A 27,375-nucleotide genomic window follows, 5' to 3' on the forward strand; every position below is an offset into this window, starting at 1 on the left:
AGGACTCACAAAGGTGAGGGTAGAGTCCTTGATACACTCTGGCATCAGAATATTTACAGAAATAACAGACAACAGTCTGTTGCCTTCATATCCAACAGAACAAGACTCCCAGAGTGGGCTTGCTGTTACCCTGTGAGTTTAAAGCCACATGGATAATTGTTGAACTTCTTGGCTACCCAAAGGGAGAAGCTACCCATTCTGCAGACCCATCCCGTGGGTTTCGGTATCGCAGACTAACAAGTGAGTACAAGCTCCAGGAAGTTGGGACAGGCAGCCTCTATTCTCCGGCAGGCACCAACCCCACAGACAGAGATCGGTCCTCACCCAGCGTTGCCAAGAAGGGCACCTCATGCCGAAACTCTCACAATACAGAGAAACCTGCAGTGACTGACTGTGGGGAAGAAGTGTGGACCACAAGCTCAGCAGGCCCTGCAAGGATGCAGAATTTCCCTGCTGCAGGGCTGGCACAAAGGGCCTTCGGAGGCCTCCGGCCATAGCTATTTTGATGATATGGAGCATGTGCACCGTTTCAGGCTTCTGCATCTTCTCCAGAATGGAAATGTGACATATCTAAGCCACACTGTATTTCCGAACACCTTCTTAGCAAAATGTGTGTGGTTGCTAACAAGCATAGGTCCAGCTGTGGGAACACCTGTCCTTCACTGCAAATGCATGTTTGCTCTGTGTCGGAAAGAAGAAGAAGATCCTGTGCCCATTATCCTGATCCTGACGCTAGTTGTGAAAGGCAACTCTGTGGAATAATTTTTCTAATTTGGGGTGTATGCAGGATCACACCACAGCATCATTTGCTGCCATCTTTTTGAGGCTAATGTGTCCTTGCCTGTTGTCACATGATCCGCAAGGTCCCTCTGTGAGGGGAGGAACTTCCACACGTAGCTGCCAGGGCAGGACCACGTGACCTGCCTTGGGCAATGCGACAAGGCAGGCACTAAGTCCCAGGTGAGCCTGGAGAGCTCGAATGAAACAGGAACAATGGCTCACTCAGGAGGCTGAGGCAGGAAGATCACTGCAGCCCAGAGATTCAAGGGCAGCCTCAGCATCATAATGAGACCCACTCTCAAAAAAAAAAAAAAGAGAGAGAGGAGAGGAGAGGAACCCTCCTATGATCCCACTTTGCCTCTTTCCTTCCTTTCTGAGATTGATGCGTCGCCATGTCTCCATGAAGCTGTTCTTTAAACTTACATCCTGGAATGAAACCTGCAGTGTGATGGAGAAACAAACCTCTGCTATTTCGATATCATCGGTAACTGTGGCAGACACGTGTGAAGTTCAGGGTGCGGAGCAGTGAAGCTGAAGGTGGGAGTGCGCAGAGCGGCCGGCGTGCAGCCTGGAGACAGAGACATCTGTGCATCCGCCGCTGTGCTGCTCACTCACCCAAGCCCGCTGGCTGAGGCGGCGCCTGGCCTCCCTGGCCTCCCTGGCCTCCCTGGCCTCCCTCACCGCCTCCTGCTTCCACGTGCTGAGCCTACTGCTTCCTTCTCAGTGCTATTTCTCCACCAAGCACCGGCTCGGCCGACTCTGGCTCCTTCCCGCTCACAACTGAGGGTGGCCAGGCGCCACCTCTTCCTCTCGGTCTGAGCCATCACCACCGCAGAGCCTCCTGAGCTGCAGGGCTACCCGCGATCCCCGAGCACCTCCTCCGAACCACACTCTGCCTGTTCCCCGCATGCAGGGAAGGAAAGGAACGGCTGCACTGTTGCTTCATGACTAGCAAAGCTCAGAGGAGATCTGGGACATGCAGAAAGGAATAAGCTTTGCCCTCTGGGCCCACTAAGCTGCTAAGAAACCACAAAGCCTTCCAGAGTTTGCGGCAAAGTGCACACATGGAGGCAGGCAGGTTGAGCTCTAATGCAGCAAGGCTTCGGAGTAGATGCACGAAGGAGGGGGAGTTGAGGTACAGCCGGGAGCCTGGGGACACAGCTAGGAGTCTCAAGGGGACAAGGGGACCTGCTAAAGAGCTCTGAGCCAGGAAAAGCGAGCTTCAAGTTGCACTCCGGAAAGAACACTGATGACGATAAATACTAATGACTGGGAAGGATGGGAGATTGTGATTTTATCAGGCCTGATACATTAATTGCCCAACTATGATAATAACTATGATAATAACGCAGATTTTTAAAAAATAGGATGCAAGGTGTATTTAGCAAATAGATCTGATATAAGTAAAGAAATCCATCAGCTTCCCAAAGGAGAAGGAAGAATCTAAGACAATATAGGGCTTTCTATCCTTCATGCAGGTAGCATTAATCAGAACCAGAGTACAAAAAGAGAAACTTGTCCTCCAGGACACTGAAAGCAGCTGTGAACACACTGAACTGGTGTCTGTTTATGTGTTGGGTTGGTTGGCTGGTGGTACTGGGGATTGAACCTGGGGCTTTCACGCTCAGCTACATCCCTAGCCTTTTTTTATTTTTTTACTTTTGAGACAAGATCTTCCTAAGTTGCTAAGTCACCTGGACTGGGTAAAAGTCCTGCCTCAGCCTCCCAGAGTTTGAAGGGTTGGCAGATGGTGATGCGACAATATCACAGCGAGTGCCGGGGTTAGAAGTGAAAGTCTGACAGCCATGGGCAGAGAGTTGATAATTAGGGAATGGAAATGAGTATAACAGCCCAGGGACCGGCATCTCAGACAGCTCCGGAGGGGCCATCGATCTAAACACAACGAGCGACCAGAGATGGGCAAGAATTAGGAAGATGCGACTCTGTGGAATCCAGGGGCAAGTGAGCTTCAGGAAGGAGGGAAGGAAGGGAGAGAGGGAAGAAAGGCAGGGAGGGGAGAGGAAAGGAGGGAGGGAGGAAAGGAAGGAAGGAAGGGAGGGAGGTCAGGCAGCTTGTCAAATGCTATGAAGAAAGGAAAACTAACATAAAAATCAAAGAACTCACAGGCACATCTGATGTCTTTAAAACTAGAGCTGGAGTATAGCTCAGCATACAGCATGAGGGAGACCCTGAGTTCAATCGCCAGCACCTCCAAAAAATTAACATCCACAGACTCAGATGATTGATAATGAATAAATCTGGAAAAAATTAATAAAAAGATAAAACTGGAAAAAATTAATAAGAGTCTAAGGTTGTGTGTAGACAGAAGAGCCTGGTTTCTAGGGGTGATGTTATGCACGGACTAATTCCATAACTAAGGGAAACATCTGGTCCCTCCATCACCTATCAGCTGTAAAGTAAGCTAAACTGGGGGTTCACTTCACCACCACAAATAGGTCAGAGTCTATATACTTCTTGACTTAAAAAAACGTGTAAATAAATTTCTCTGTCTGTCTCCCTCTCCACCCCTCTCCTGGGAATGGAATCCAATTCTACCCATTCTACCACTGATTCATGCCCCAGCCCTCAAATTTATTAAACACGGTGCCTAACATGCCTAACCCTCCACTCTGACTCCCTCATTACCGTAGTCTGGAAAGTTGAAGAATGTTTATAAATATTAGCCATTAATTTTCTTACAAAAATTTCCAGATTTTAAGCAATAGTCAAACCAAAGTTTGAGTTAAAAAAAAAAAAACCTAATAAGATACACATGTGCTTTTAAAAACTGAGCGATGCTTATGAACGTCCTTATAAAGTTTTGTTCCTGAATCACAAAAGTATTTTTGCAAAGAGGGGTGTGGTGTGACATTTATTTGCCACACATAGGTAGGATCGCTTCTTGGCAGATGGCATAATGCCCCCAAAGGCCCAGTTATGGAGGTAAAAGTTTCCATAAGGAACATCTGGCCCTTTGGCAAGCACTTAGATGGTTTTGCTGATCTTTGTTCCATTTCTCGGAGATGCTTCAATCTCTGGTAATGCAGATGCACCATTCCTGGCCTGCTAAGTGTTTTTCCCTTTTTCCTCTAAAACAATTTCTTTTTTGCTTTTTTCCTCAGTAATATTCCGATTCTCCTCCAGGCTCAGTGGCAGTGCCCAATATGAGATGCTGTTTTCCACTCTTTCTCATGTACTTCATTTTTGCAGACATTTCCTTTACCTGTAAATATATTCTATATTAAAATAGGCCTAAGACATAACATATCAGTGATCAACTGTCACTCCCAACTCTGAGCTCATCACCCTGTGGCCCCGAGTTTGTGCTGTTCCCTGGTGTCAGTGAGGCAGAGTCCCTCTCCTAGCCCTCTGCTCCAAATGGGTGCCAGTACTGAGCAGGATATGAAAGGATTTACAGTCGACCTCCAGATACAAGTTACAGCAGAAATGGAAGCAGGAGCACATAGAAATAAGCAGGATTTGAGGCCTCAGGATTCCTGGGGATCTCAGGACTTAGTTTTAGCACTTGCTCAATGGGGAAGCAAAATAGATTTGAAGTCCAAATGGGAATCAGTTTGTGGCTCTCTGTGAGGAAACTTCATCATGCTCTGACTTTCAACACAAATATGAAGATCTCTGTCTACCAGCCATGGTTGCTATGCTTTTACTCATGATAGCAACAGGTAGCTCCCTTCTGGCCAAGTCAGTGAACCATAATTGCATTGTGAAACATCCCAATTCTAGTATCCTCACAAAAGTTCACCTACAGTCAGTCCATCAATGTATGAATAAGAAAAATGTGGTCTACACGTGCAATAGGAAGCCCATTTACTTCATACCTGGGTGTAAAAAGGAAAGGAAGAGACCAGCATCCCCTGTTCCCCTCCCAGGTTACAACCCAATGAGCTAAAGCCACCATCTGCCAAAAGAACCAAGCTGAGCCTTGCAGGACACTCTAGACTGAAACTCTCTGCTAGGTGTAGAAAAGGAGAGACCTACCAGATGGTAGACTAACTAGGTAAAAATATAACAGAAAAATAGATTTATGTTAAAAAGAAACTATCAACCAAAAGGTCTGTTCCCCTCCCAGGTTACAACCCAATGAGCTAAAGCCACCATCTGCCAAAAGAACCAAGCTGAGCCTTGCAGGACACTCTAGACTGAAACTCTCTGCTAGGTGTAGAAAAGGAGAGACCTACCAGATGGTAGACTAACTAGGTAAAAATATAACAGAAAAATAGATTTATGTTAAAAAGAAACTATCAACCAAAAGGTAAAAATTCCAGCCTAAAAGAGAAATATACACAGGAAAAAAAAAAAAAAAAGGAAACTCTCCACAACTGTATACTAAAACAAAGAAGTCATAGTGGCTATTTTCTCTGGACAAAAGTAAGAAATGTTGTTTTAGAGTAGCGTAATTCAAAAGAAATATGCACGCTTGTCCCAAACTCTTTCAGGTGGCCAATCTGATGTTGGACCTAATTCCTTGTCTAAGGTTGAAGTTAGAAGAGGGGAAACATCCACTGAGGATATTCAAGTAGAAAAAGATGAAAAAGAGAGTGATTCTAGTTCCTTGTCAGAACGAGTGCAAAAGGAAGCGTTGAACTGCCTTCTTAGCCTCAGTTATCAGTTCTTCCAATATATAAAAACAGTGCTAAAAAAACACCAGGAGAGCTCAGAAATCAGACCTAACAACTGCATGTCAGCTCTTGAGGATACAAATGAAACTGGAAACATTCAAAGTAGATGCTTCAGGAAAAGGCATAAAAGTGACAATGAACTTAATTGGCCTGGGAAACTAGAAACCTTAATCTTAGTGGAGCTGTATTCATGGGATTCGTGCTGAATAAAATTAACCAAGCAGCAAAGAAAAAAAAGAATTTCAGGCATGCGCATGCGTGGTAGAAGCCCACCAGGAGTCACGCGTGCGCAACAGGAGTCGCTGGCGAGCTGAGCGCTGCCCCCGTGCGGCGGCTAGGAGTGCGTGCCGCCTGCTTGTGCCGCCTCCACCCGGGCTGGACGTCTTGGTACCCAGGATGGTGGGCTTTGTTGATGGCCAGCGCATCAGTTCAACACCAGCTACCTGAGGGCATGAAGCTTTAAGTTAAGGAATCCAAAATGGACTAAGAAAAGATCAAAAGTGACAATCTGTGAAATTGAAAACAGAAATACTGGAGAAAAATCCATGAAACAAAAATCTGGTTCCTCAAAAGGAAAATGGTCCACTGATAACCCTATCTTTGCTGTAGGCTGCCGAGGTGGACGCAGTCCGGGCTGTGGAGGGCCTCCTGGCTTTAAGCCAGCAGCAAAGACTTGAGGACTAACAGACGGCTAGTCCTTGAGTGCCCGTGAGGAGGAGGGGGCAGTGATGGAGAGAGAAAGCATCTAGAGCTTCTGAAAGCAACCGGTTCTCTTGATGAAAAGGAGAGGTGGAAATTGGCTGAGACCTCTGAGGCTAGTTTGAAGGCATCAAAATTCGGTGTGACCTCTAAAGGATCAGGAGAAAAGCTAGTCCTTTCTGATCTTCTCGGGCCTTTTAGAAATGCACCATCATTGGCTGCTGTGAAAAAGCAGAATGGAGTTAACTCCAAGCAGACTGTGGGATTACCCCCTAACATGGAAGACGTTGAACAGATCACGGAGAAGTAGCATTCAAGGAAACAGCACAAACCCCCTCCAAACGCTATCCAACTATTCTCAAGAACCTGCACACTAAGCAGTTGGCATTTCCCCCGGAGAAGGAGCAGTCAACCTTGTTCCCACTGAACTTGTCTTCAGGGGCTGGAAGGCAAGAACCCCCCGAGAGCAAGAAGTTTTTAACTTCCTTCCTTTAAACAAGTGATCAGTGACAGATACTTTATTGGCTCCCGTGGAAAAGGCCTCTCTCCAAGCTATGAGCCTGGAGGAGGCTAAGATGCACCAGGAAGAGCTTCAGAGGGCCCGAGCTCTGCAGTCTTACTGTGAAGCCATGGCACAGAGAGAGGAGAAAATCAAAAGTAAAACTCTTCAGAGAATTGTGAAGAAGGAAAAGGCTCTCCAAGCTGTGCAAGAACAGTTGGCTGAGAACAAAGAACTGAGCCGGTGACTCCAGGTAATCGCAGAGAGGGGATGAGGACAGGGTGCTGAAGAGGAAGACCTGCTGGTCCCTGACAGAGTGAATGAAGCACAGGTGTGTGCGGATGGGCCAAATCCTTGGATGCTCAGGAACTGTGACAGTGATGCCAAAGAAGGTAAAGTCCAGACAGACCTGAGCCTGTTGTCCTGAAGTTTTCTAAAAGTGAGGAAGATGAAAGGTCAGCAGCAGAGGAAGAAATTCTGTTGGAAGGATTTGAGGAAAGGTGATTCCTTGGAAAAAGACATAAGCTCAGCCAGGATATTAAGCCAGTGGTCAGCCAAGAAACAAAGTTTCTAGCAGCCAGGACATGTTCAAATTGAGGGCGTTGCATCAGAAACTCAACAAGGAAAGCTGTCGCTCCAGGAAGCAGTGAGTCCATCAGGGACTGTTCTGTAGGTCCAGAGAGAGGGAGGTGCCCTAGAAGAAGAGGAATCTTCATTGCTTCAGAGGCCAGAGAAAGTATAGACTCTGGAAGAACTAGAAGATCTGGGAAAAGAAGAATAATTTCAAAATCAGGAGCTCCCCAGACCTTTGTTAAACTGAGAGCAAAGGATGAGAAACCCACGTGACCAGGCCCCTAAGGGGAAGGAAAAAAAGGAGCAAAATGATTGATCTCCAGAACCTCAAAATGTCCTTGCCTGAAGTCTTTGAGTCTTTGGCCATTCCCACAGCAACACAGGAATAGGAAGATGAGGAGGACAGAAGCCTAAAGCAGATGAGAAAGGAAGCTTTCGCTGGAGATGCTGTCATCAGAGATTTCTTGAAGGAGAAGAGGGAGGCTGTGAGGACAAATAAGCAAAGGACGTGGCTGGGGCACACAGAGTGGTGTAGGCCTGAAGCCCGGTGCCCAGAAAAGACCCCGGCATCTCGTCAAAGCCCCTGAAGATCCTGCAAGGCGAGACCAAATGTGATTATCAGGGAGAAGCACAACACCGATGCAGCAGCTCATCGGTACGTTGCTTCGTTCCATCCATTCGTGGTCAGCAGTTTGAAAGAACCGTCCAGACCCCCACGGGTCCTCTGGAACACCCAGTCCAAAAGCTCGCACATGGCCTGGGGTCATCACTAAGCCAGGGCTTGTCAGTATGCCCGTGAAAGCAGAGGGTGTGGGCTGCCATTCCTCCTCAAGGCAGGACCTGCAGTCACCCAGAACTTTACTGCACAGCCTGCTGGACATGGAGGAAGGCAGCTGAGGAACAACTCTGTGGACCTAGTTGCCCGAGGGCTAACATCTGGGAGCCTGGACTGGGCGCCCTGAGTGCTCCTTCTGGCTGCTCAGTGCTGCAGGGTCAATTCCAAAGCGGCCTAGCACATTGTAGGTGTGATTAAGTTACATTTTAGAAATAAAAGCTTTTTTATCTATTTAAAAAAAACAAAACTGCTAAATCTCTAGTGCAACTAATATGAAAATTGAAAAGAACACAAATTATCAGCATGATTAACTAAACGTGATCTGGCAGTACAAAAATAAAATCATTCCAGCCCCCACCACAGCCCCAAAAGCTGAACTGAAATAAAGGCATCAGGAGTGGAAGGGCCACAGCTAAGGATATGTGAGGAGTTAATTATGGAATTAACCTCAAATAATCAAAGATATTGTGTTGCAGAGGAGAGGATGAAGGGTGGGCAGAGATAAGGGGAAAAAATGAGAACCAAGACCTGTCATGTAGAGGTACAAATTCCCAACAATGAATGTAACTGTACTGTATCCCTAAAATGTACCAATAAACTCAATTAAAGCTGAAAAAAAATATTGTGTTGCAAAATGAAATGTGCATTGAGAGAGAACAAAACAATAGAACTAACAAATTCTGGAAGGTAACAGGGAAGGAAGGTGAAAAAATAGAGTATAAATTCCTATTTTTCCTAAGAAGAAACCAACGGATGCTGCCTACTGACTCGTGATATCTGAAAAACCCAATAGTTCCCTGTTTATTATTATCTTCCTTAATTTTAGGGGCATCTTCTAGGAAATAATGGCTTTCATGGAAAAAGATTATTTGAGGTTCAATAGATTATGTGGTTTAATTTGAAGACAGGATGCTGCCTCTAGTTTTGTTCTTCTTGCTTACGATTGCTCTGGGACAATTTTAAATCCTTGTAGTTCCATAAAAATGTTCATTGTTTTTCTACTTCTGTGAAGAAGACGATTGGTACTTTTATAGGGCTTGCACTGAATCTGTGATTGTTTTGTATACTGCAGACATTTCAACAATATCCATTCTTCCAATTCATGAACATAGGTGTCTTTCTGTTTCTTCGTGTCTACTTAAATTTCTTTTACTGATGTTTTATAGTTTTTATTGTGGAGATCTTTCACTTACTTGATTAAAGTTATTCCTAAGTATTTTTGAAACTATTATAAATGTGACTGGCCTCTTGATTTCTTTTTCAGATAGCTTGCTGTTGGAATATAGAACTCGACTGATTTTTATATATTGATTGTGTATTCTGCCACCTTACTGCATTCATTTAAAATTCTAGTAGCATTTTGGTGGAATCTTCAGAGATTCTTTTGCTTCTTTCTTTCCAATTTAGGTACTTTTCATCACTTTCCTCTCTTTTTTATTCTGTCTACAACTTCCAGTATTATGTTGATTAAAATGGTGAAAGTAGACATTTCTGTCTTGGCCTAGATCATAAAGGAGAAGCTTTAAGGCTTTCCTCATTCATTAGGATGTTAGCTAGCAAAACAGGTATTTTTAATTTTATATGGCAAGAGAGAAATTTTCTCAACTCATTCCAATAAGCTATTTTAATCATGATAGCAAGAACAGGCCAGAAAATACACAAAAGGAATTACAAGTCAGTGTCATACTAATCCTAGATACAAATTTCCATCAAATAAAATGTAGTATTTTTAAAAAGACAATGTAATAAGTACCAAGAGTATTTTAACATTGGAAATTGTATGCATATCATTCATAATATTTATAAAATATAGGATTATATCAACAAATATGGAAATATATTTTCTAAAATTCAGCTCCTTTCATGTTTTAAAAAAACTCTTTCAAATTAAAGACTAAAGATTTCCTGTACCTGAAAAATGTAGCCACAGAAAGTGGAATGCAAACATGTTGTTCAGTGACCAATAAAACCTCAGAGGCCTTTCTTTAGACCCTGAGGTCCGACAGGGCTGGGAAGACGCGTGTGGGGACTCACAGGTCCCTTGGGAGTTTCAGAGCCTGAGCCCTACCAGGCACAGAGGTCTACAGCCACTGTTTGGATGTGGCAAATGCCAGCCCAGCAGTGGGCCCTGGATTGCTTAACGATAAACATGTGTTGACAATAGTATACCCTGTCACACGCATGACCATTTGCACACACGGAGCAGAGGCAGCAGAGTTGTCACATGCAGACCATGTGATGAGTTACGTGGATGAAAGAACATTAGCAAATATTCAAAGTTCGTGGTGCTGAGATGGATAGAAAAAAATGAACTGCACTTCCACACACACCAAAAAATTTTTAACTACTATTGTCATTAACAGCAGCAGAAACAGCCAGTGAAATGTGAAGAGTAATAACACAAAGCCCTTAAACCTCACATGACCCTGGCACAGTCCCCGGGGGGACATTGGGCTCAGGAGAGGACAGGATCCCTGTGGTGACAGGCATCACACTTTCAGTCTTGGGGTGATCCAGGGATCCCCACAGAGACAATGTGGGGCACCCCAGTCACTCAGGGAAGCAACCAATGCATTTTTCGAGGTACTGGGGCTGGAAGCCAGAGCCCAGAGCATGCTACACCCCCAGCCCTACCAACATTTTTAACTTAAGATCTTCAATGTGTCTTTTTTCCAGCAATATCTAAAGTTAATTTGTTTTTCTGTCCTTTCTTTTTTTGCTAGAAAACTATAAACTAAAGACTGTTTAAAATATATGGATAACTATTAACAAAAGACAGAAAATGTATAACTTTCAGACTATGAAGAAAAATTTTAAATCTTCAAAATCTGCAGGGAGGCTTGTGGGGGCTCTGGCTAATTTTGCCAAAATTTGTCTTAGAGAACCTTTATTCTGAGAGTGAACCCCTCCTACAAACTAACAAGCCATCCCACTCCACCTCTGCTGCCCAGGATCTTCCTTCGAGTAGGATGTGTGCAATCCTGGGGAGGGGCATATCATCTCCAGCACCTTCTTCCAGGGTCTCCAGCAGATTCCCACTGGATGCACAACTGAACACCCTCCCTGGATAAACTCATCCTATCTCAACATCATCCCTCTAGGTCTGTGTTGGCCACCAAATGCAAAGAAGACGCTTCTGGTAGATTCTGGAACAGAGAAAGCAACATCTCTTACTTGCTTAACATGAACACAGAATCTTGCTGGCAGCTGAGTCTGTCTTCATGTCCCCAGGGCTGGTCACCACCATGTCAGCTTGTCACCAGTCTCCGGAAAAGCCCACAGGAGCTTTCTCTCATTGCTGGCCACTGACGACTCACAGTTTCCTCAGATTCTGATCCCCGAGCTCTCAAGATCTGTGGTGCCCAAGCCACAGGAGAAGCTATGTGTTGAAAACAGAGTCCATGATGTGCACAGCCTTGAGAAAAGCTGCAGAGGCTCAAGTAAAAAGAGTTATGAAATAAAACTGATAGAACTATCAGTAAATACTACATATAAACTTAAAAGAAAAAAAAGACAAGAAAAGCAATCCAGCAGAAGAAACTCTCAACATCTGATCAACACTTTAACTTTTTAGCTTAAAAAGAGTTATGAAATAAAACTGATAGAACTATCAGTAAATACTACATATAAACTTAAAAGACGACAAGAAAAGCAATCCAGCAGAAGAAACTCTCAACATCTGATCAACACTTTAACTTTTTAGTGGGGAGAAGAAACTTATCTTGAAGAGAAAGCAAAGAATGCTGTGGTGACTCCGGCAGAAGGAATAAGTCACGTGCAGGAAAACTCCAGGCTGACTCGGCTTTCTCCACGTCGGCTGTGAAAGAGAAGAAGAGCAGGAGAGGACAGGCAGGAAAGCACTGTGGAATTAGCCAAGTGGACAGATGGGGCAAAGAGTACTGACCACAGCGTACAGTGTGGATAAGTGCCATAAAACCTCCACACAGTGAAAATAACAATGCTCCTAACAAAACTAGAAGCTGAAAATAGGAAATGGGGGTACGGTTGGCCTGATATTCTCATATTTCAAAGTGGTTCTCTGTTATGAGCAAATAAGAACCAAATAAGAAAGACTGGAAAAAGAAAAGTAGATTCATATGGATATTATGTAGGGAAGGACCATTACAGATAGGGGATCGAGGACAAATTAGAAGATAGGTAGAAGATAGATAGATGATCACAGACAATTGATAGAAGACAGGTAGCTAATAACTGTCTATGTAACAAGTGAAAATAGCAATGTGTAGGACAATAGTATAATTTGATCTCATTTTTATAAAACTGAATTAGACCTTGAGCTTGCACCAAAATTTGTTTGGAACAATGTACAACAAATGGCTTCAATGTGCTAGCAGTTGCCACCTCTAGAATTGGCCAGGATGCCAGACGTGTTCACTTATAACTGTACACTTAAGCCTTTTATGTGTGTGAGTTTTTTTAGCCTGAGTTCCTGAGCGTTAAAATCTTCCTCTTACGGGGAGGGCTTCAGTGCTCTGAGTGGAGCTGCCTGCTGCTTTAGATGTACATATTCATCAGGGCCCCCTTTTACCTCCGTCAGTCTCCCTGTCTGTCACCTCCTGGGAGCAGCCACTGTACAGTGTCTGAAGGTGTCCGTTTCTGCATGTGTTCTGGGCTGGTGCACTGTAGGGACACAGACAGTGTCATTACATATCCTGCCCTCACTTTCCACACTCAGTACTGTGATTTCCATAGCATCCACGTGGCAGTGTGTGCTTCTAATTACCCCTCAGCATGTGCCCTCTGCACTGTACCAGGTCACTTTCCCACAAACAGACGTCAAAGACTTCCAACATCACACCTCACGAGAAAGCCACAACACATGTCCCTGCCTCCTTAGGAACTAGGTATGATTTCCTTGGTACCAAAGCCCAGAGCAAAATTACTGGGTAAACGAGTACATGGATGTTTAATTTAACGAGGCACTGCCAGACATTTAATGTTTACAATGAAATACTAAAAAGAAAACTAATTTTTTTAATTAAAAAAAGCACTTTAAACTTCTTGGGGGGATTTGATTTATGAAAACCAATTTTTGTAAATGAAGTCATCACTCATTCTTTACCACAAAACAGGCTGGACAAGAAAAGTGAAAATATTTTCTAGTTTATCCCAAGTTTAGAAAGAGAACCCATTTCCCCTTTGCCTGTTCCCTGCTGGGAAGGCAGTGAGAACTTGAGTTCAGGTTGTACCCCGCGTGGCCCAGGTGACAGAGAGCTCGGTTCTGGTGGCCTGGGCCAGCCTCTGAGAAGGCCACTATGGACCCAGAGGGCAGACGTGTCCGTCCAGCTTGTACCATGGAACGGGGAAGGTTACTGAATCAGGACATATTTGGCATAGCTGCATGTAGAGCTTTCTCAAGTTTGTTTACAGTGTAAAAGCTCAAATACCAGACGGCCTGGTTCAGAACTGGACATCTGGCAGCTCTAAAATACGCCATGCACTTTCCTCAGAGAATATCACACAGATCCACTGACAGGAAAAGTATGATTTCTGAAATTGGACTCAATGATAGCAAGTTGTAGCATACAGCATTGAAGAGCTATGAGAAAAGTTGACTTCTGGAGTTCTATTTCACGAACATAGACATAATTAAAATATTTCTTCTTCTGAATGGTATTCCTAATCCTGATGTGCAAATATCAGTGTGTTCTTTCTGTTCTGAGCATAGTCTACCAATACCAAAGAAATCAGACAGACTGAAATGCAAATTAATGTCTTAATCGCTTTGTTTTTCCCCAATCACTTTCCAAGCTCCAAGGGTTGAGCATCTTTGTCTACTTCGGGGTCAAGAAAAATAAGTTCCCATAACTCGCACTGCCTGAGGTCATGGAAGGTAAGATGGCCGCTCATGGGCTCGTCGAAACGCGGGTGCCTCTATCCGCTCATGGTTACCTTCTTTCTGTGATGTCAGCCCCTTTTGCATCAATCACCTGGGGAGGCAGAAGAGGGAAGCAAGAGGCTGTGCGAGGACAGTGTAGGGAGGATAGTCCTGGGGTCAGAGTCCAGGGCAGTGCTCCCATCAGACAAGCTCTCTGCCACCGAGCAACACCCAGCCCTCCAGTTGCCATTTAGCTCTAACTGGGTTTACTCAAGTGTCTGTCTTCCTCATCATACACAGCTTAGAACTTCTATGTTGTCATCTCTGCATCGTGCTTATATAATTTCAAGTCTTTTTTACCAGGCAAACTATAAGAAACTGAAGGACAGAACTCAAACCTAAGGAATATTCTTGGTTTTTCACCCACAGAGCATTGTAAGATTTCTACTATTCAGTGAATGCTTTCTGATTATGCCAAAGGAAAAAAACAAAAAAACAAAAAAACAAAAAAAAACTTCTTTAACACATTATTCCTGACAAAGGTATCCCAGGGCCCCATGCTGCAAGTGCCTAATGGACAGGTTCCTCATGCTAAAGCGGCAGGTTGTATTTACCTGCTGTGTAGGGAGGCCAGAAATGAAGAAGCTGGCCTGCGGGCCTTGTGCTCTGTGCCAGGCCCCTCCAGAGACTCCTCCTGATGTGCCACAGGCCCGGAGACACTGCTCCCAGCAGCCTGTGAAGATGGACACTGTCTTGGAATGCAGCCTGGCTCTGCAGTGGTCAGCCGTACCCGGGGTACAGGGGGCTACACGGTCTGAACTCCGGATAGGCAGCCTTGGACAACAAGGAGGCTATCTGCATCATGACAGAGGTCAAGCTGAGAAATGGGAAGGCTGCTCACTGCTCCCAGCACTGTCTCATCTGAGCATGGGGACACACTCCTGTGATCCCAGTTATTCAGGGGGCTGAGCCAGGAAGATCCCAATGACACAGGGAGATCCTGTCTCAAAGTAAAAGTAAAAAATAAAAATGGACTGGATATGTAGCTGGTAAAGTGCTAGTATACATGCAGCCTGGGGTTCAAGTCCAGGACTGCAAAAACAGAGAGAAGGAAGGAAGAGAGGGAGGGAGGGAGAGAGGGAAGAAAGGAGGCAGGGAAAGCAGAAAGGAGGGAGGGAGAGAAAGAGAAGGAAAGAAAGGGGGGAAGAAGTTCTGTTGTCTTTAAAGTGTTTCGGTGAGAAAAAACCATATTCAGGAGGAGAAAAAGAATGGTAAGGAAAGGAGGGGAAATAAAGGAAAGGGAAAAGAACCATGTAGCAGCCATTTATCCCTGGAAAAATGATACCACATCCTAACTGCAGGAAAAGCTGGATCACAGCACTGGGCATTGCCGCAGGTGGGAGGCGGCTTTGCAGTTCCAGGACCTCAGGGTCCCTGGGAAGCTGGGCACCCAGAGAGCTGCCGTGCACACAGAACAGCAGAGGGGAGTGGCCACTCACAGGCGCCTTCGGGCTCTGCTGGACACCAAGCCCTCCCTCAGGCAGCCGCTCTGCTGCTTGGGTCCTTGGGTGGCTGCAGCCATCTTTGCCTCTCTGGATGTGAGGAGGACGCAACAAGGAGACAGGAAGGGTCGGAGGACGGCTCTGTTCAAGGAGGAAGAGTAAAAATGTCAAGACAGACTCCCAGCCTCCTCCAGCCGCTGCGAGCCTGTGCAGTGCCTGGGGAAACCAGACAGATGGAGTTTAAACTTTGTCTTGAAGTATTTTTTTGAAGAGGAAAGAAAACTACAAAGTTAGAATCATTGGCTATGTAATGAATAAATATCCAGGGAAATGAGAGCTCAGGAGTGAGCCACACTTCTCTTCATAAAGAGGTACAGGAGTAGAATCAATTTGGAATTTTTCTCTCTGTGATTCAAAACATATTTTTCTGAAAATGTGCTTATGTCTGAGAAATACATACCTCCACTTTTCTAAATGTAAAAATGTGAAGGTAAAAGTTAAAGGGGCATAGTCAGGGTACAGTTTTATTAAATATATCTGAATATGACTGCTTTCTGAATCATTTATTACACATAAAATTTTAATTTTGAAAACTTATAATTTCAATTAGGTATTTTTAATAAAAGAGAAACTAATTTTATTAAAATGTTTAAATACAAGTAACATTTTATTCAGACTTCCAAATGTAAGTAATGTAGCAAAAGGTTCAAACATCTGCTTCCAAAGCAGACTTGGCAAGGGTTAGAAATCAAATTGCTTCGGCGGCTCGGGTGAGCTGTGTAAATGTCCCTGAGCTCTGGAAACTAAGGGCCAGGCGCACAGCCTCGGGAGGGCTCCATGCTCAGTCTGTGCGGACCCAGGAGAGGAAGGCCTGGCACCCGCAGGCCAAAAGGGAGGGCGGCGCAGGGTGAGCGGAGGGCTCAGGTTTGGTCCTGTCCCGGGGACTGTCCGCGTTCACCTGAAGTCAATGCATCTGTTTGTGTAAACGAAATCACCAAGGAAACTCGGGAGGAGACACACAAGCCTCGGTCAGAAGCCCGTGAATAACCAGGAGGGAGAGTCGGGCCACTGCCACACAGCGCCTTAAAGCACCACAGTTGGAAGCCCCGGGTTAAAAGCGTCTCTTTGAGATGTAACTTGTGACACGCAGCTCACTGCAGTGCACGCCTCAGTGGCCTTCTGTGCCCTGCGGAGACCCGGCCCCCAGGGCCACCACACACACACCCCACCCCCGGGCGTCCACGCACTCAGGGCCTCTGTTCCTGCATCCCCCACACTTCACCCTCCAGGTTCTTCATGTAAGTAAAGCCGTACTGGACGAGGTGCTTTGTTACTGGTTAAAGCTTTTGGTTAAATACCCAAAAAAAACAAACAAACAAACATCCAGTCAGGAACAAATTTCTATTCTTTTTGTTGTTGTTGTTTTATTTTTAGCAGTGTAGATGACTTTCCGACAATCCCAAAAAAAACAAACAAACAAACATCCAGTCAGGAACAAATTTCTATTCTTTTTGTTGTTGTTTTATTTTTAGCAGTGTAGATGACTTTCCGACATGACTCCAAACTTCGTGATTTTCAATTTCAAAAATGCAATTTTATTTCTTATCATCAGTTTCATGATTTTGCCACCCGGATAGGACAGGAGCTCTCCCTGAGGGAACCCCCTTCCAGTCATTCTGTGTGCTTTTGTGCCCCCTGGTGGCCTAACGGAGTAGTGTCTTCACAACGGATACCTCGGAACTCTTTGGACTTCACTCTTAGGAATGAAAAGAGCAGTAAAATTGTAATTTAAATGTGATTACTATGCGAACGTGCTCTGTTTTTTCTTTAAAAATTATAAAGTTTTGTTCTAGTTCCCAAGCTGTTACTAAAACTAGTCAAAAGTGTTACTTTCTTAGCACTTTCTTCTTTCACAGGAAAAGAAGTATTTCATTTCAATCCTAAAAAAACACAGACTCTGAAAGCACTTTTATTACTGTTTAAATGAAATACAGAGAAGATAACAATTTAACTAAAACAATGTGTGAACACTACTAATAAAAGCAGAAAAGTAAAAATAAAAATACAGAACATATACAGAGAACAATAAAGTTCCTCTAAGGCTTAAAACCTTGTAAAAATCATTTTATATAATTATTTAATAAGTCTATGGTTCATTGAGTATTTCTCCATTTTGAAGTGGCTTTAAAAATTGAAACTTTAATGTTATTTTTGTAAATAATTTTCTTAATCTTAAATTTCCTTTTTTAAATTTTAAAATAGAGGAGACAGTAGAAGAATGATATGAATAACTTTCTACACTTTTCAGAGTAGTTTATTGCCCCACACCAAAATGAATTTTGATTTATTAATAAAACTTCACAACCTTAGAACTAGTGTTTCAAAAAATCATGTTTAAAAATCTCAGTAGAACTAATCATTTTCTAAACTATTGTTTCCAAAAACAGTTTAAATCTTGCAGAAAGTTTCAAAAATCTTCAGACATGAATGTTTTGCTTAATATGCATTAATCTGAATTTCCTTTCTGTTTAAAAAAATAAGAATAATATCCAAAGCAACTTGGGAATATGAAACACATTTTTAGACCTTCAGTTACTGTATTATTATTTCTACCTCTTGGGTAAGTTTACAGGGAATAGTTGATTCTATTTTATGGAGAGTTTAAAATATACCCATAAAACATCTAGAATAAGATTTTAAATCAACTGATGTGCAGATTGATAAACCTTCTAAAGGATGGAATCGGGTTACTTGTTTATGATTTTAATAAGATAATAAATGAGAAACTCATAGACAATAAGTGATTCCTTTGGAAAATGCAGAATATTTCTGTATATGCAAAGCACCGTAAAGGACGGGGCTTCTCACCAAGTCTGAATGTAGCTCTGGCTCCAGCTCCTTAAGGCCAGGAGGCATGACTGGGGCCAGGACACCCACCCAGGGCTCCTCAGAGAGCTCAGCATCTGTTGGATGCATCTGTCATCAGTGCTGGGGTGAGAACAGTCAGGATTATCAGCAGGACTTGTGTGGCAAAAGAAAAACTGGAGTAAGGAAAACATGCCTTGATATTATTTGTGTTGGTTTATGTTTTTTATTTGTTACTAAGAATTGAACCCAGTGCTTTCATACAGAGCTACAACTCCAGCTCTTTTTTTTTTTTTTTTTTTTTTTTTGAGACAGGTTCTCACTACATCACTAAATTTCCCCAGCTGGGCTCAAACTTTCAACCTTCCTGCCTCAGCCTCCCAGGGTGCTGGGATTACAGGCATGAGCCGCTATGCCCAGCTACTTAGGTTGGTCATTATTACGATGGTTAAAATATGTCTCCATACTCATGATTGCTGTCACCGCTTCAAAGTTGTCATACAGCAGACAAGTTGTAATCTAGAAAGTAATGCTGGATAGACTTCTGCTCCCTTATTACCTCTCTTTACTTACAAGGTTACCCCAGATCTGCTATACAAAGCAGCTTTAATCCTTTGCACTTCAGATTTGCATAGAATACTGGCTTCCCCTGTGTCTTAGACTATTTTACACTCATTTCTGTGACACTGGGTTCTCTACTTTTACTTCGTCAAAAAGTCAAAGAGAAACTCAACATTTTCTCAGTGTGTATTTACGTGTTACGATTTGAAGCATAGCAGCACAACCTGTTCTTCCTGTCCAAAGACAAGAACTGATGTTGGATTCGGGCAGGACACAGTAGGAGGACAGAGAGGGTGACGGGTGATTTATCCTCAGCCTGGGGTGTCGGAGCTCAACCTGGCCTCAGGGGCGCTAGCAGGCTGGAAGACCTGGATTCCCTTCTTCCCAGAGCACAGCTCCTTCCTCTTTGCAGCTGCAGCTGCTTTGACACTGACCAGCCTGTACAGACAAGCTGGTGTTTATACTCTGCGATGCCCAGCTCAGTGCAAGAGGCACATGTTGGGCTGAAAACCGAGCCCCTGCCGCAGAGGTTAAGGTCCTGCAGGTCTCCATGATGATGGTAGGAGTGGGGACAAATGGGACCCACGTAATTTCATCATCCAGGAGACCTGGGCCCACAGGACACTGAGTGAGGGAGACCTAGTCCACTGGGTTTGTGGCCAGGGTCCCTTGATTACCTGGACTGTTTGTTGTCAGTTTGCTCCCTGGGACAAGGACCCATCCCTGGAAGATGACCCCAGAGGGCGGGAACACAGACCGTGAGTAATCCTCTGCGTACGGCTTTTGCACACTTTATCATGAGCCAATGAAGTGTGCCAACACGATCTGCTGGAAACCATCTAAGAACAGTGAAAATTCATCAGCTATGTACATGAACTTGGAACAACCATACCATTAAGATCCGATCTGTTAAGAAACCTATGTTCTCAGTGTCCTGATGGGAGGCAAAATTCCCTCAAACTTCCTGCCCTTGCCTGCCCTCTGATGATGGGAGGGCTCTGGTGCCAGCCTGGACTCCAGGGCAGTGATGGCGAATCTCTCAGAGCTGCAGTGCCCACTGTAGCACGCGTGCCACGGGTTCAACCCCTCTGCTCAAGGGCTCTTGGGCGTCTAGAGACTCCCTGCTTTCCCATGGGAGACACAGAAGGGAAGGCGGGAGACAGTGCTCCCCGGGGCTGACACGTCTGCTCACGTGACCCCGGCACCCTCAGTAGCATCTGATCATGCTTTGCAAAATAGCCACCTGGGCCCTGCCCTGCCCAGTGCGCTCCCATCCCCCAGCCACGGTGCTGAGGGACGGGTCACCACCGTGGCCCGGGACCCCTGCCCTGCCGGGCCTGTGGGCATCCGCTTCAGTCCTCGGCCCTGCTGGGGATGATGTCTAACAAACACATCTGTCTGTGGTTTGTGAAAAAGCCCAGCTGACGCAGGACTTCCGCCCCCAATCTCATTTTTATTACACGTTCCAGATGATGGGTACACCTGACCCCCACACACAGGATGAAGAACCATGTGAATATACATTTATGCTCTCATGGACAAAAACTGACACGATTTATTTCAGCTGCGTGAAAGATGACAAAATAATTTAAAAATATCACTTTAAGAGACAATAACTAGTGTCAGTAGTGACAATAGCGAGATGCCAGAGTTACTCGGAAGTAAATACCGATGGGAACACATTGGAATAAATTCTCATACAAAGACTAAGTATATGAATGGAAAATGGGATGTGGATATTAAGTAAGATATTTTAATAAATGTTACCCACAAAGTCTTTTAAACTGCGTGTTAACACCTAGATTCTATGATCTAAAAATATCTCGTCTTTAAGTGGTAAAACTTACAAATGAATTTTTTAATATTGAAGTGAGAAAAAACTGCATCGGTTACCATGCGTGCCTCTTAAAAACTGAGTTGAAATTGAATGTCAGAGAGCCCTGGTTTATTGTACACGTGTGGAGCTCGTTAGAGCTCCGTGAGGAAGCCTGGGACCTCGCAGGGCCTGAGAATGCAAACCGCTGCCCCACTCCAGGCCTGGCCAGCCTTGCAGTGCGCGCTGGTCCTGCATCCTCCTGGCTCAGGTTTGCTCTCCGCCGGCCTCTCCTTCGGCTCATCTTTCTCGCTGTTCTGACGCGGAGGTGGGGCTGTTTGCGAGGCAGGAGAGAGAGGCCAGGCCGGAGAAGATGCTGTCCGTCCTGCGCTGGCTGAGGAGGAGGCAACAGCAGGCAGCGATCTTAGCTCCTTAACCGTCCTGTTCCTCACTTGCTTTAGGGTGATGCTTCCGTGTTTGGTGAGAAGTGACATCTCAGACAGACTTTCATGTGCATATTAACTGGCAAAGTACAAAAACAAATCCCAGCGTGAAATATAATTTTTTTATCATCATTGTGTGGATTTGTTATAGTGATTTCTCTCCCCCCTTGGCTGAGGGAAATAGAGATAAATTTCCTGCAACAAATGAAAACGAACAGATTCTCTTATCATTTATTTTCCTATCGGAGAAAATGAACTACGGTAAGCAGGCTCGTTGCTGGTTCGCTCAGCAGTCCCCTCCTTTGCGCACCGACACAGATCCCTCTCCTCCGGGCTCCTACTGGCCTCTGTCCAGAGCTGGAGTTTGAATCTGTCTCATTCCCAAAGAAAGCCTGTTGGGAATCGCTCACCCTAATACTAGTATCACACACTTAACCCCAGCACCACACATCCTAGATCCAAGCACCTCGGAGAAGGCCCACCTATGATTTATGAATAGGACTTAGGAAGCTCGAAGACTTCCCCAAAGTATATATTCCTTTGTTTTAAAAATATATCAATATACCTAATAAGATTAGTGACATTTAGAAATGGGAAGAAAGGAACTAAAGGTGTAGGGAAGGTGGGATGGGTAGGGGAAGGGTAATAAGGGAAAAGAAAAAAATGTGAGATAATGAAAATAAAGTGTTTGTAGAGGTGGAGGGGAGGAGGGGGTGAAGGGAGGGCAGGGGTAAGGGGAAAAAATGAGAATCAAGACTTGTCATGCAGAGGTACAAGATCCCAACAATGAATGTAACTGTACTGTATCCCTAAAATGTACCAATAAACTCAATTAAAGCTGAAAAATAAAATAAAATATATCAATATATATGTTAATTGGTTTTATTCACACTAATAGTTTACCCTAGTTTGTGGAAAAGGAAGCTTGTGTTATCTGTTTGTTTCTTTTTTGTAAGGATTTTTTGATTTATGTCTTGTCCTGAGTAACTTCTTCAAAAATAATCACACCTAGTGTAACAGCAAAGGAAAAAGAGGGTGTGTTGGATAAATGGACACCACTTTGAGCCCTGCAGTGCTTCTGCTTGTTCTAAGTGAGTCTTTGGCAGATGCCTATCACAACCTCAAGCCTTTCTGGCACAACTAATTTGCTGAGAGAAACCAAAGTAGCCAAACTTCTGTGTCCACCCTGAATTAAAATAAGTCAGCCCTTCTACCCCGAGCCCGAGGGGTGTGGCAGGCAGCCAAGCTGCCTTACAGTGTTGGGGCAGTGGCGTGATCCCAAGGAAATAACGTAAAACCTAAAGGAAAAATGCACCCCAGCCACATATCTAATCTGACAGAAAACCTTGAGCAGAAGAATGGAGACTGAAGGGAAAACAGTGTCACTGTGTGAAGAATTAGGTCGAAATGCTATGGATCTGGGCACTGATACCCTCATTTTGATTTCCTCTGCACTCAGTCTGCCTCTTCCCTGTGGGCTTCCTGCTCCTCTGTTTAATAACAGTAACTGCCAGTATTTATTGGCAGGCAACCTGCCTTAGGCTCTTTACTGGTTGCCTTTAACGTGTTAACTCTAATGTTCACAACCACTGAAAAATCACCGTGAGCCATGTAGACCCTGCGACTCCAGGCCTGAGGCAGGAGGATGGCTTGAGCCCAAGGGCTCTCATCCCAGAGCGGAGGGGAGTTATCATCCCCATTTTAAGAAGAGAAGGTCCCTGAGCTTGTACACAGGTGTGCAGTTCTGTTGTACCCCGAACCCACCCATTTTAATTCTATCACAGCATCAGACAGTAAAATTAAAAAGAGCAACCCAAGTTGACTAAGGGTCAAAGGAAACCTCCCTCTATGCTGTCATCTATTAAGGGTTTAAACCCTGTAAGCTCCGGACACACTTAGGCCACATGAAGAGTCACGGAGACCACGCAATGCCCTCCCGCGGCTGTGAGGCTCAGCAAGGCCAGTCTCCCAGCTGTGAGGGCCACTGTTTAAGCCCAATTCCATCTGTCCATTTTTTACCCATCTCCCTATTAATTCAGCTATTTTACAATCCATTTGAACCAGAGCCAGACATTTTAATATTCTGAAAGTTTCAAAATCATGCTCTTTATACTAGGGTTAAAATGAAAGTAAAACTAAAAAAAAAAAATGCTTTCTTCTGCTCACTATCTAATCAGACTTGGGTTCTAAAAGGAGAATCTGCATCAAACAGTAGAATGCCCTTGGATGTGACACATCTCATTTTCCAAGGGAGTGTTACGTGATTAAATGCTGAACAGATCAAGACTCCCGGATGTTGCAGACTGCCTGGGAATGCTCTTGGGGATGAAAACAGCTATCTGTGTAGAAATTGGCTGAATACCCAACTATACAAAAGCAGTTTGCGCTGTTTGCTAATGCTAGAATGTCCCCGTGCCCATGCAGGGGTCTGTTCAGGAGTATCTAGGAGAAGCTCTGGTCTCCTGGCATCTCTGCGTGCCCCCAACAGTCCACAAGGCTGAAGGGCAGGCGGAGCACACGGCAGTTTCTAGCACAGTGGAAGTTTCCTAGCACCTTCAAAAGTTCCCTGTGGAGCTGCAAAAGCAAACAAGGGCTCTCCCTCCACTCCCTTTGCACCAAGGATGACAGGTTAGGAGGAAGGGGCAGGACAGTGACCTCAGCTTTACCAATAATCCTGCATTTGTTTTATATAAAGGAGGCTCTGAGGAAAGTATTTAGCACACTAAGATTTGTTAATCTTGAAAGGTGAGCACAGGAGTTTAGGTTATATTATTTTACAGTTTTGTTTGGTTTTTTTTTCAATACAAAATGCAACGAGAGTTCTCAAACACGAAATTAAAGTGAGAAATGACATTTTTCTGAGAAACTTTAACAAACTTAGGGAATTTAAAACCCACTATTAATTTTATTTGTTCTTTTCCTAAATTTGTCAAAAAATTGCATATTTCTTCCTTGAGAAAAAGAAGGAAGAATTTAGAAATCACAAAGCAGTATTTACTATTTAGTTAATATTTGGGATTTTTATATCAGCCAAGATAGAGGCAAAATGTCCATAATTCCTTAAATTTCACCAGCACCAATCAAAATAACAGCATCAAGGTGAAGATTACATGAAAGTAAATGTAATTCAGTATGTTTGCTCTCACACTGGCTAGGTAATTCCGGGTCGAAGGTAATCCTAAATTACCCAAGCTGTTGATTACATGTTGCTTCACAGTAACTTTCCTGCAAACTGTGCAGATATATACAGATGTGGATTAATATAAACATTTTTATTTAACCAGTACTGAAAATGATTTTAAAGTTCTAGATATGCAGTATAATCTATTAATTCTAAAAGGAGAAAATGTCAGATTACAAAGCTAAGGTAAAAGTATAGTGATTGATATTGGCATCTCAGGTAACAAAACAAAGACTATTTGCCAGAAAATGAAGTCTCTCACTCAACACAGGTGTTGCAAGAAACGGACGCCGTACTGTCTCCTGGTGAATACTGGGATGAAAAGCACACTGTGGAATAACGCTACTGTTCTTCCAGTACGAAATGTGAAAGGCAAATACAGCAACCAAAACCTTTACAAACAAAGAACAAGGTAAAATGGAATGAATTCTCAGACAGGTAGTGCTAGTAAATGAAAAAAAAAAAGTAACAAAGAATAAAAATAGAGAAAAAATTTTTGAAGGAAATGTAACATTATACTTCTGTATAATGGAAAGCAATAAAGCTGGGCATGGTGAAGCACGCCTGTAATTCCAGCACCCCAGAAGACTGAGAGAGGAAGACTACAAGTTCAAGTCCAACCTGGACAACTTGGCAAAACCCTGTCTCAAAATAAAAAATAGAAAAATGTTGGGGATGTGGCTGACAGTAAAAGCCCTGAGTTCAATCCCCAGTACAAAAAGAAAGAAAGAAAGAACAAAACAAGCAAGAAAGAAAATAGAATCCTATGGTTAATACCAAGGTTATTAAAACATTCCAATAATGGTTGCTATTTAGTAACACATGCAATAAGCAGAATGTTTTTACAAATATCACAAACATTTCAGCCTTTATCCTGCAGGCCTGGGATAGTCACAGTTCCAAAGCAGGGGGCTGGAGGTGTGTGACAGTGGTAAGGCACCATTCAGCACTCGCCAGGCCCTTGCTGTGCACCCTAAAAACAGTACAGGAAAAAAGCAGGGCCAGCATCTGCCTGGGGCCCCTCTTGCTGCTGGAGTCCAGATGGGTCTCTTCCATCATCACGGCTTCTCTGGGGGACCTGGACCATCAAGGCCCGTTCTCCACAGCGCTCAGCCCTGCTGATTCCACACAACTGGGGCTTCCCACCACCCCCCGAAAGCCAGCCTCTCCTGACCCCTGCACCACAACTGAAGGACAAAGCCCACTTCACCCCACGGCATCCCATCTCTCTGGTTTTCCTTTTAGAATGTGAAATAACTATCACGAGGACTCTGTCCACATGCACTGTCTATGGGACTCAAGAATGAGCTGCTTCCCTAAGTAACTTTTTGTTAAATTCGTGGTTTTCGGTTAGTGCAAGCAGCTCTCTGTATCCACAAGTATCCGATAGACATATCTGATCATCTCCGATCAAAGCTAGTAGGGGGCTGCATCTGTGCTCAGCATGCACACGCTTTTCTTATCAGTGTCCCCCGGACAGCGCAGTTCAGCAGGCACTCTCACAGCGCTGACACTGTGCTGAAAAGGCGTTCGGGACCTGGAGTTGATCTCAAGTCCATGAACAGATGCAAACACTGCACCATTTCACACAAGGGGCTCACCCATCCTCAGGCTTTGGTACACTTGGGGGTCCTGGAATCAGACCCGCTGGTGTATCCTGTGTCCAATATAACTCAGTCTTCCTTGCCAACCTGTGACAAGAGTTACTCTCTCTGTGAACAGCTCCTGATTGTCTTCTGGACGCGTTCGTTTCAGTAGTTGATAAAGTTTCCAAGCAGCTCTTAGTTAATATCCATCGGTAAAACGTTACAGCTATGGCCACTGTGAAGGGAGCTTTGTTTGTGCTCTGGTAGTGCTTATCTTCCAGTTTTGCTTTTCCCCGAGTGTTCGTTATGTATTAAATTTACAGTGTGCAAAACTCTACTCAGTAATCTTGTTACTGATTTACGTATTTCAATCACTAACATGGGTCATCTACCTAATATCGTGATGATGCCTCGACTTGTTTTGAGCCACGTGTGCGGTTTGTGCGAAATGGTTTCCCCTTTCTCCGCAGCCCTGTGTCAGCGACGCTGTGGTGTGATACTTCCTCCTACCACTGGAGGGCGCTAGCATGGCTATGCTTCTGTGGTCCGCTCTGAGAATGGCAAATTTATGGATTAAATCTCTTTTCTTTTTCCTTTCTTTCTTGGATTAATTCTTTTTTCTTTTTCTTCTTTCTTTCTTTCTTTCTTTCTTTCTTTCTTTCTTTCTTTCTTTCTTTCTTTCTTTCTTTCTTTCTTTCTTTCTTTCTCTCCTCTCACTCTTCGTTCCTCCCTCCCTTCCTTCCTTCTTTCTTCTTGCATGCTGCAAGTTGAGTCCAGGACCTAACTCAGGCTAATTTAGCATTCTACCGCTAAGCTACATCCCTGGCCTTGGAGTTTCTACCAACACTTCTTCAGCCTTCCTAGGTGAACTTCCCTCTACATTATGCATGTTTCTTAGCATTACCAGACTGAATTCTAATTCACAAACATTCTAATGTGAGTTGTGGGTCCTGTGAAAGTGCAACAGTGGGATGATGGGAAATTCTTTTGCCTTTAAATCAATCCATTCTTTTGTGTCTTCACTTTTTAGCTTCCACCAATAACACAGATGCTGGATGAGGTTCTATAATGTTTTATTATTTCTATTTATAGTCTAGTAGAATTCCTGGAGAGAAATAATGCATAATTTTCACTGTCAAACATGACACGCCTGGGAAAGGAAGAACCTGAAGAGGACACAGAGATCTCAGAGGCTCAAAGTGAAGCACTGCTCTGTGGCCCGAGGGACACCGATGGAGTGGGCACAAGAGGTCACCCTCCCAAATGCCGTCCAGCTGTATGGCTGTACCCTGGCTGCATTCCTGCCCCAGCCCTGCCACCTTTGGGCTGAAGGTGCCCCCTAAGCAGAGCTCTGGCTTCCACCCCATCTCCATGGTCTCAGCTTCAGCAAACTCCGTCCTGTGTCCATTTATTCAAAATTGGTTTTGTGGAGCAAGGCATTGGGCGTACAGCATGAAACACAACAGCCTCTACTGGGGGCTAAATCGGCACAAAAAGTAGCACGGCAGCGATTACATTGATCCCAGGAAAAATAAAAGTCAGTAGGGAAGGGGAGAGGA

General features: G+C 44.2%; 1 pseudogene; it reads left to right on the forward strand.

Moving 5' to 3' along the window:
• The first annotated feature begins 672 nt into the window (after window positions 1-672).
• On the forward strand, window positions 673-8,088 carry LOC104861567 (annotated as a pseudogene).
• The last annotated feature ends 19,287 nt before the right edge of the window (window positions 8,089-27,375 follow it).

Source organism: Fukomys damarensis, unplaced genomic scaffold (assembly GCF_012274545.1).
Source record: "Fukomys damarensis isolate Sample0158 unplaced genomic scaffold, DMR_v1.0_HiC HiC_scaffold_10, whole genome shotgun sequence".
Taxonomy (NCBI): Eukaryota; Metazoa; Chordata; class Mammalia; order Rodentia; family Bathyergidae; genus Fukomys; species Fukomys damarensis.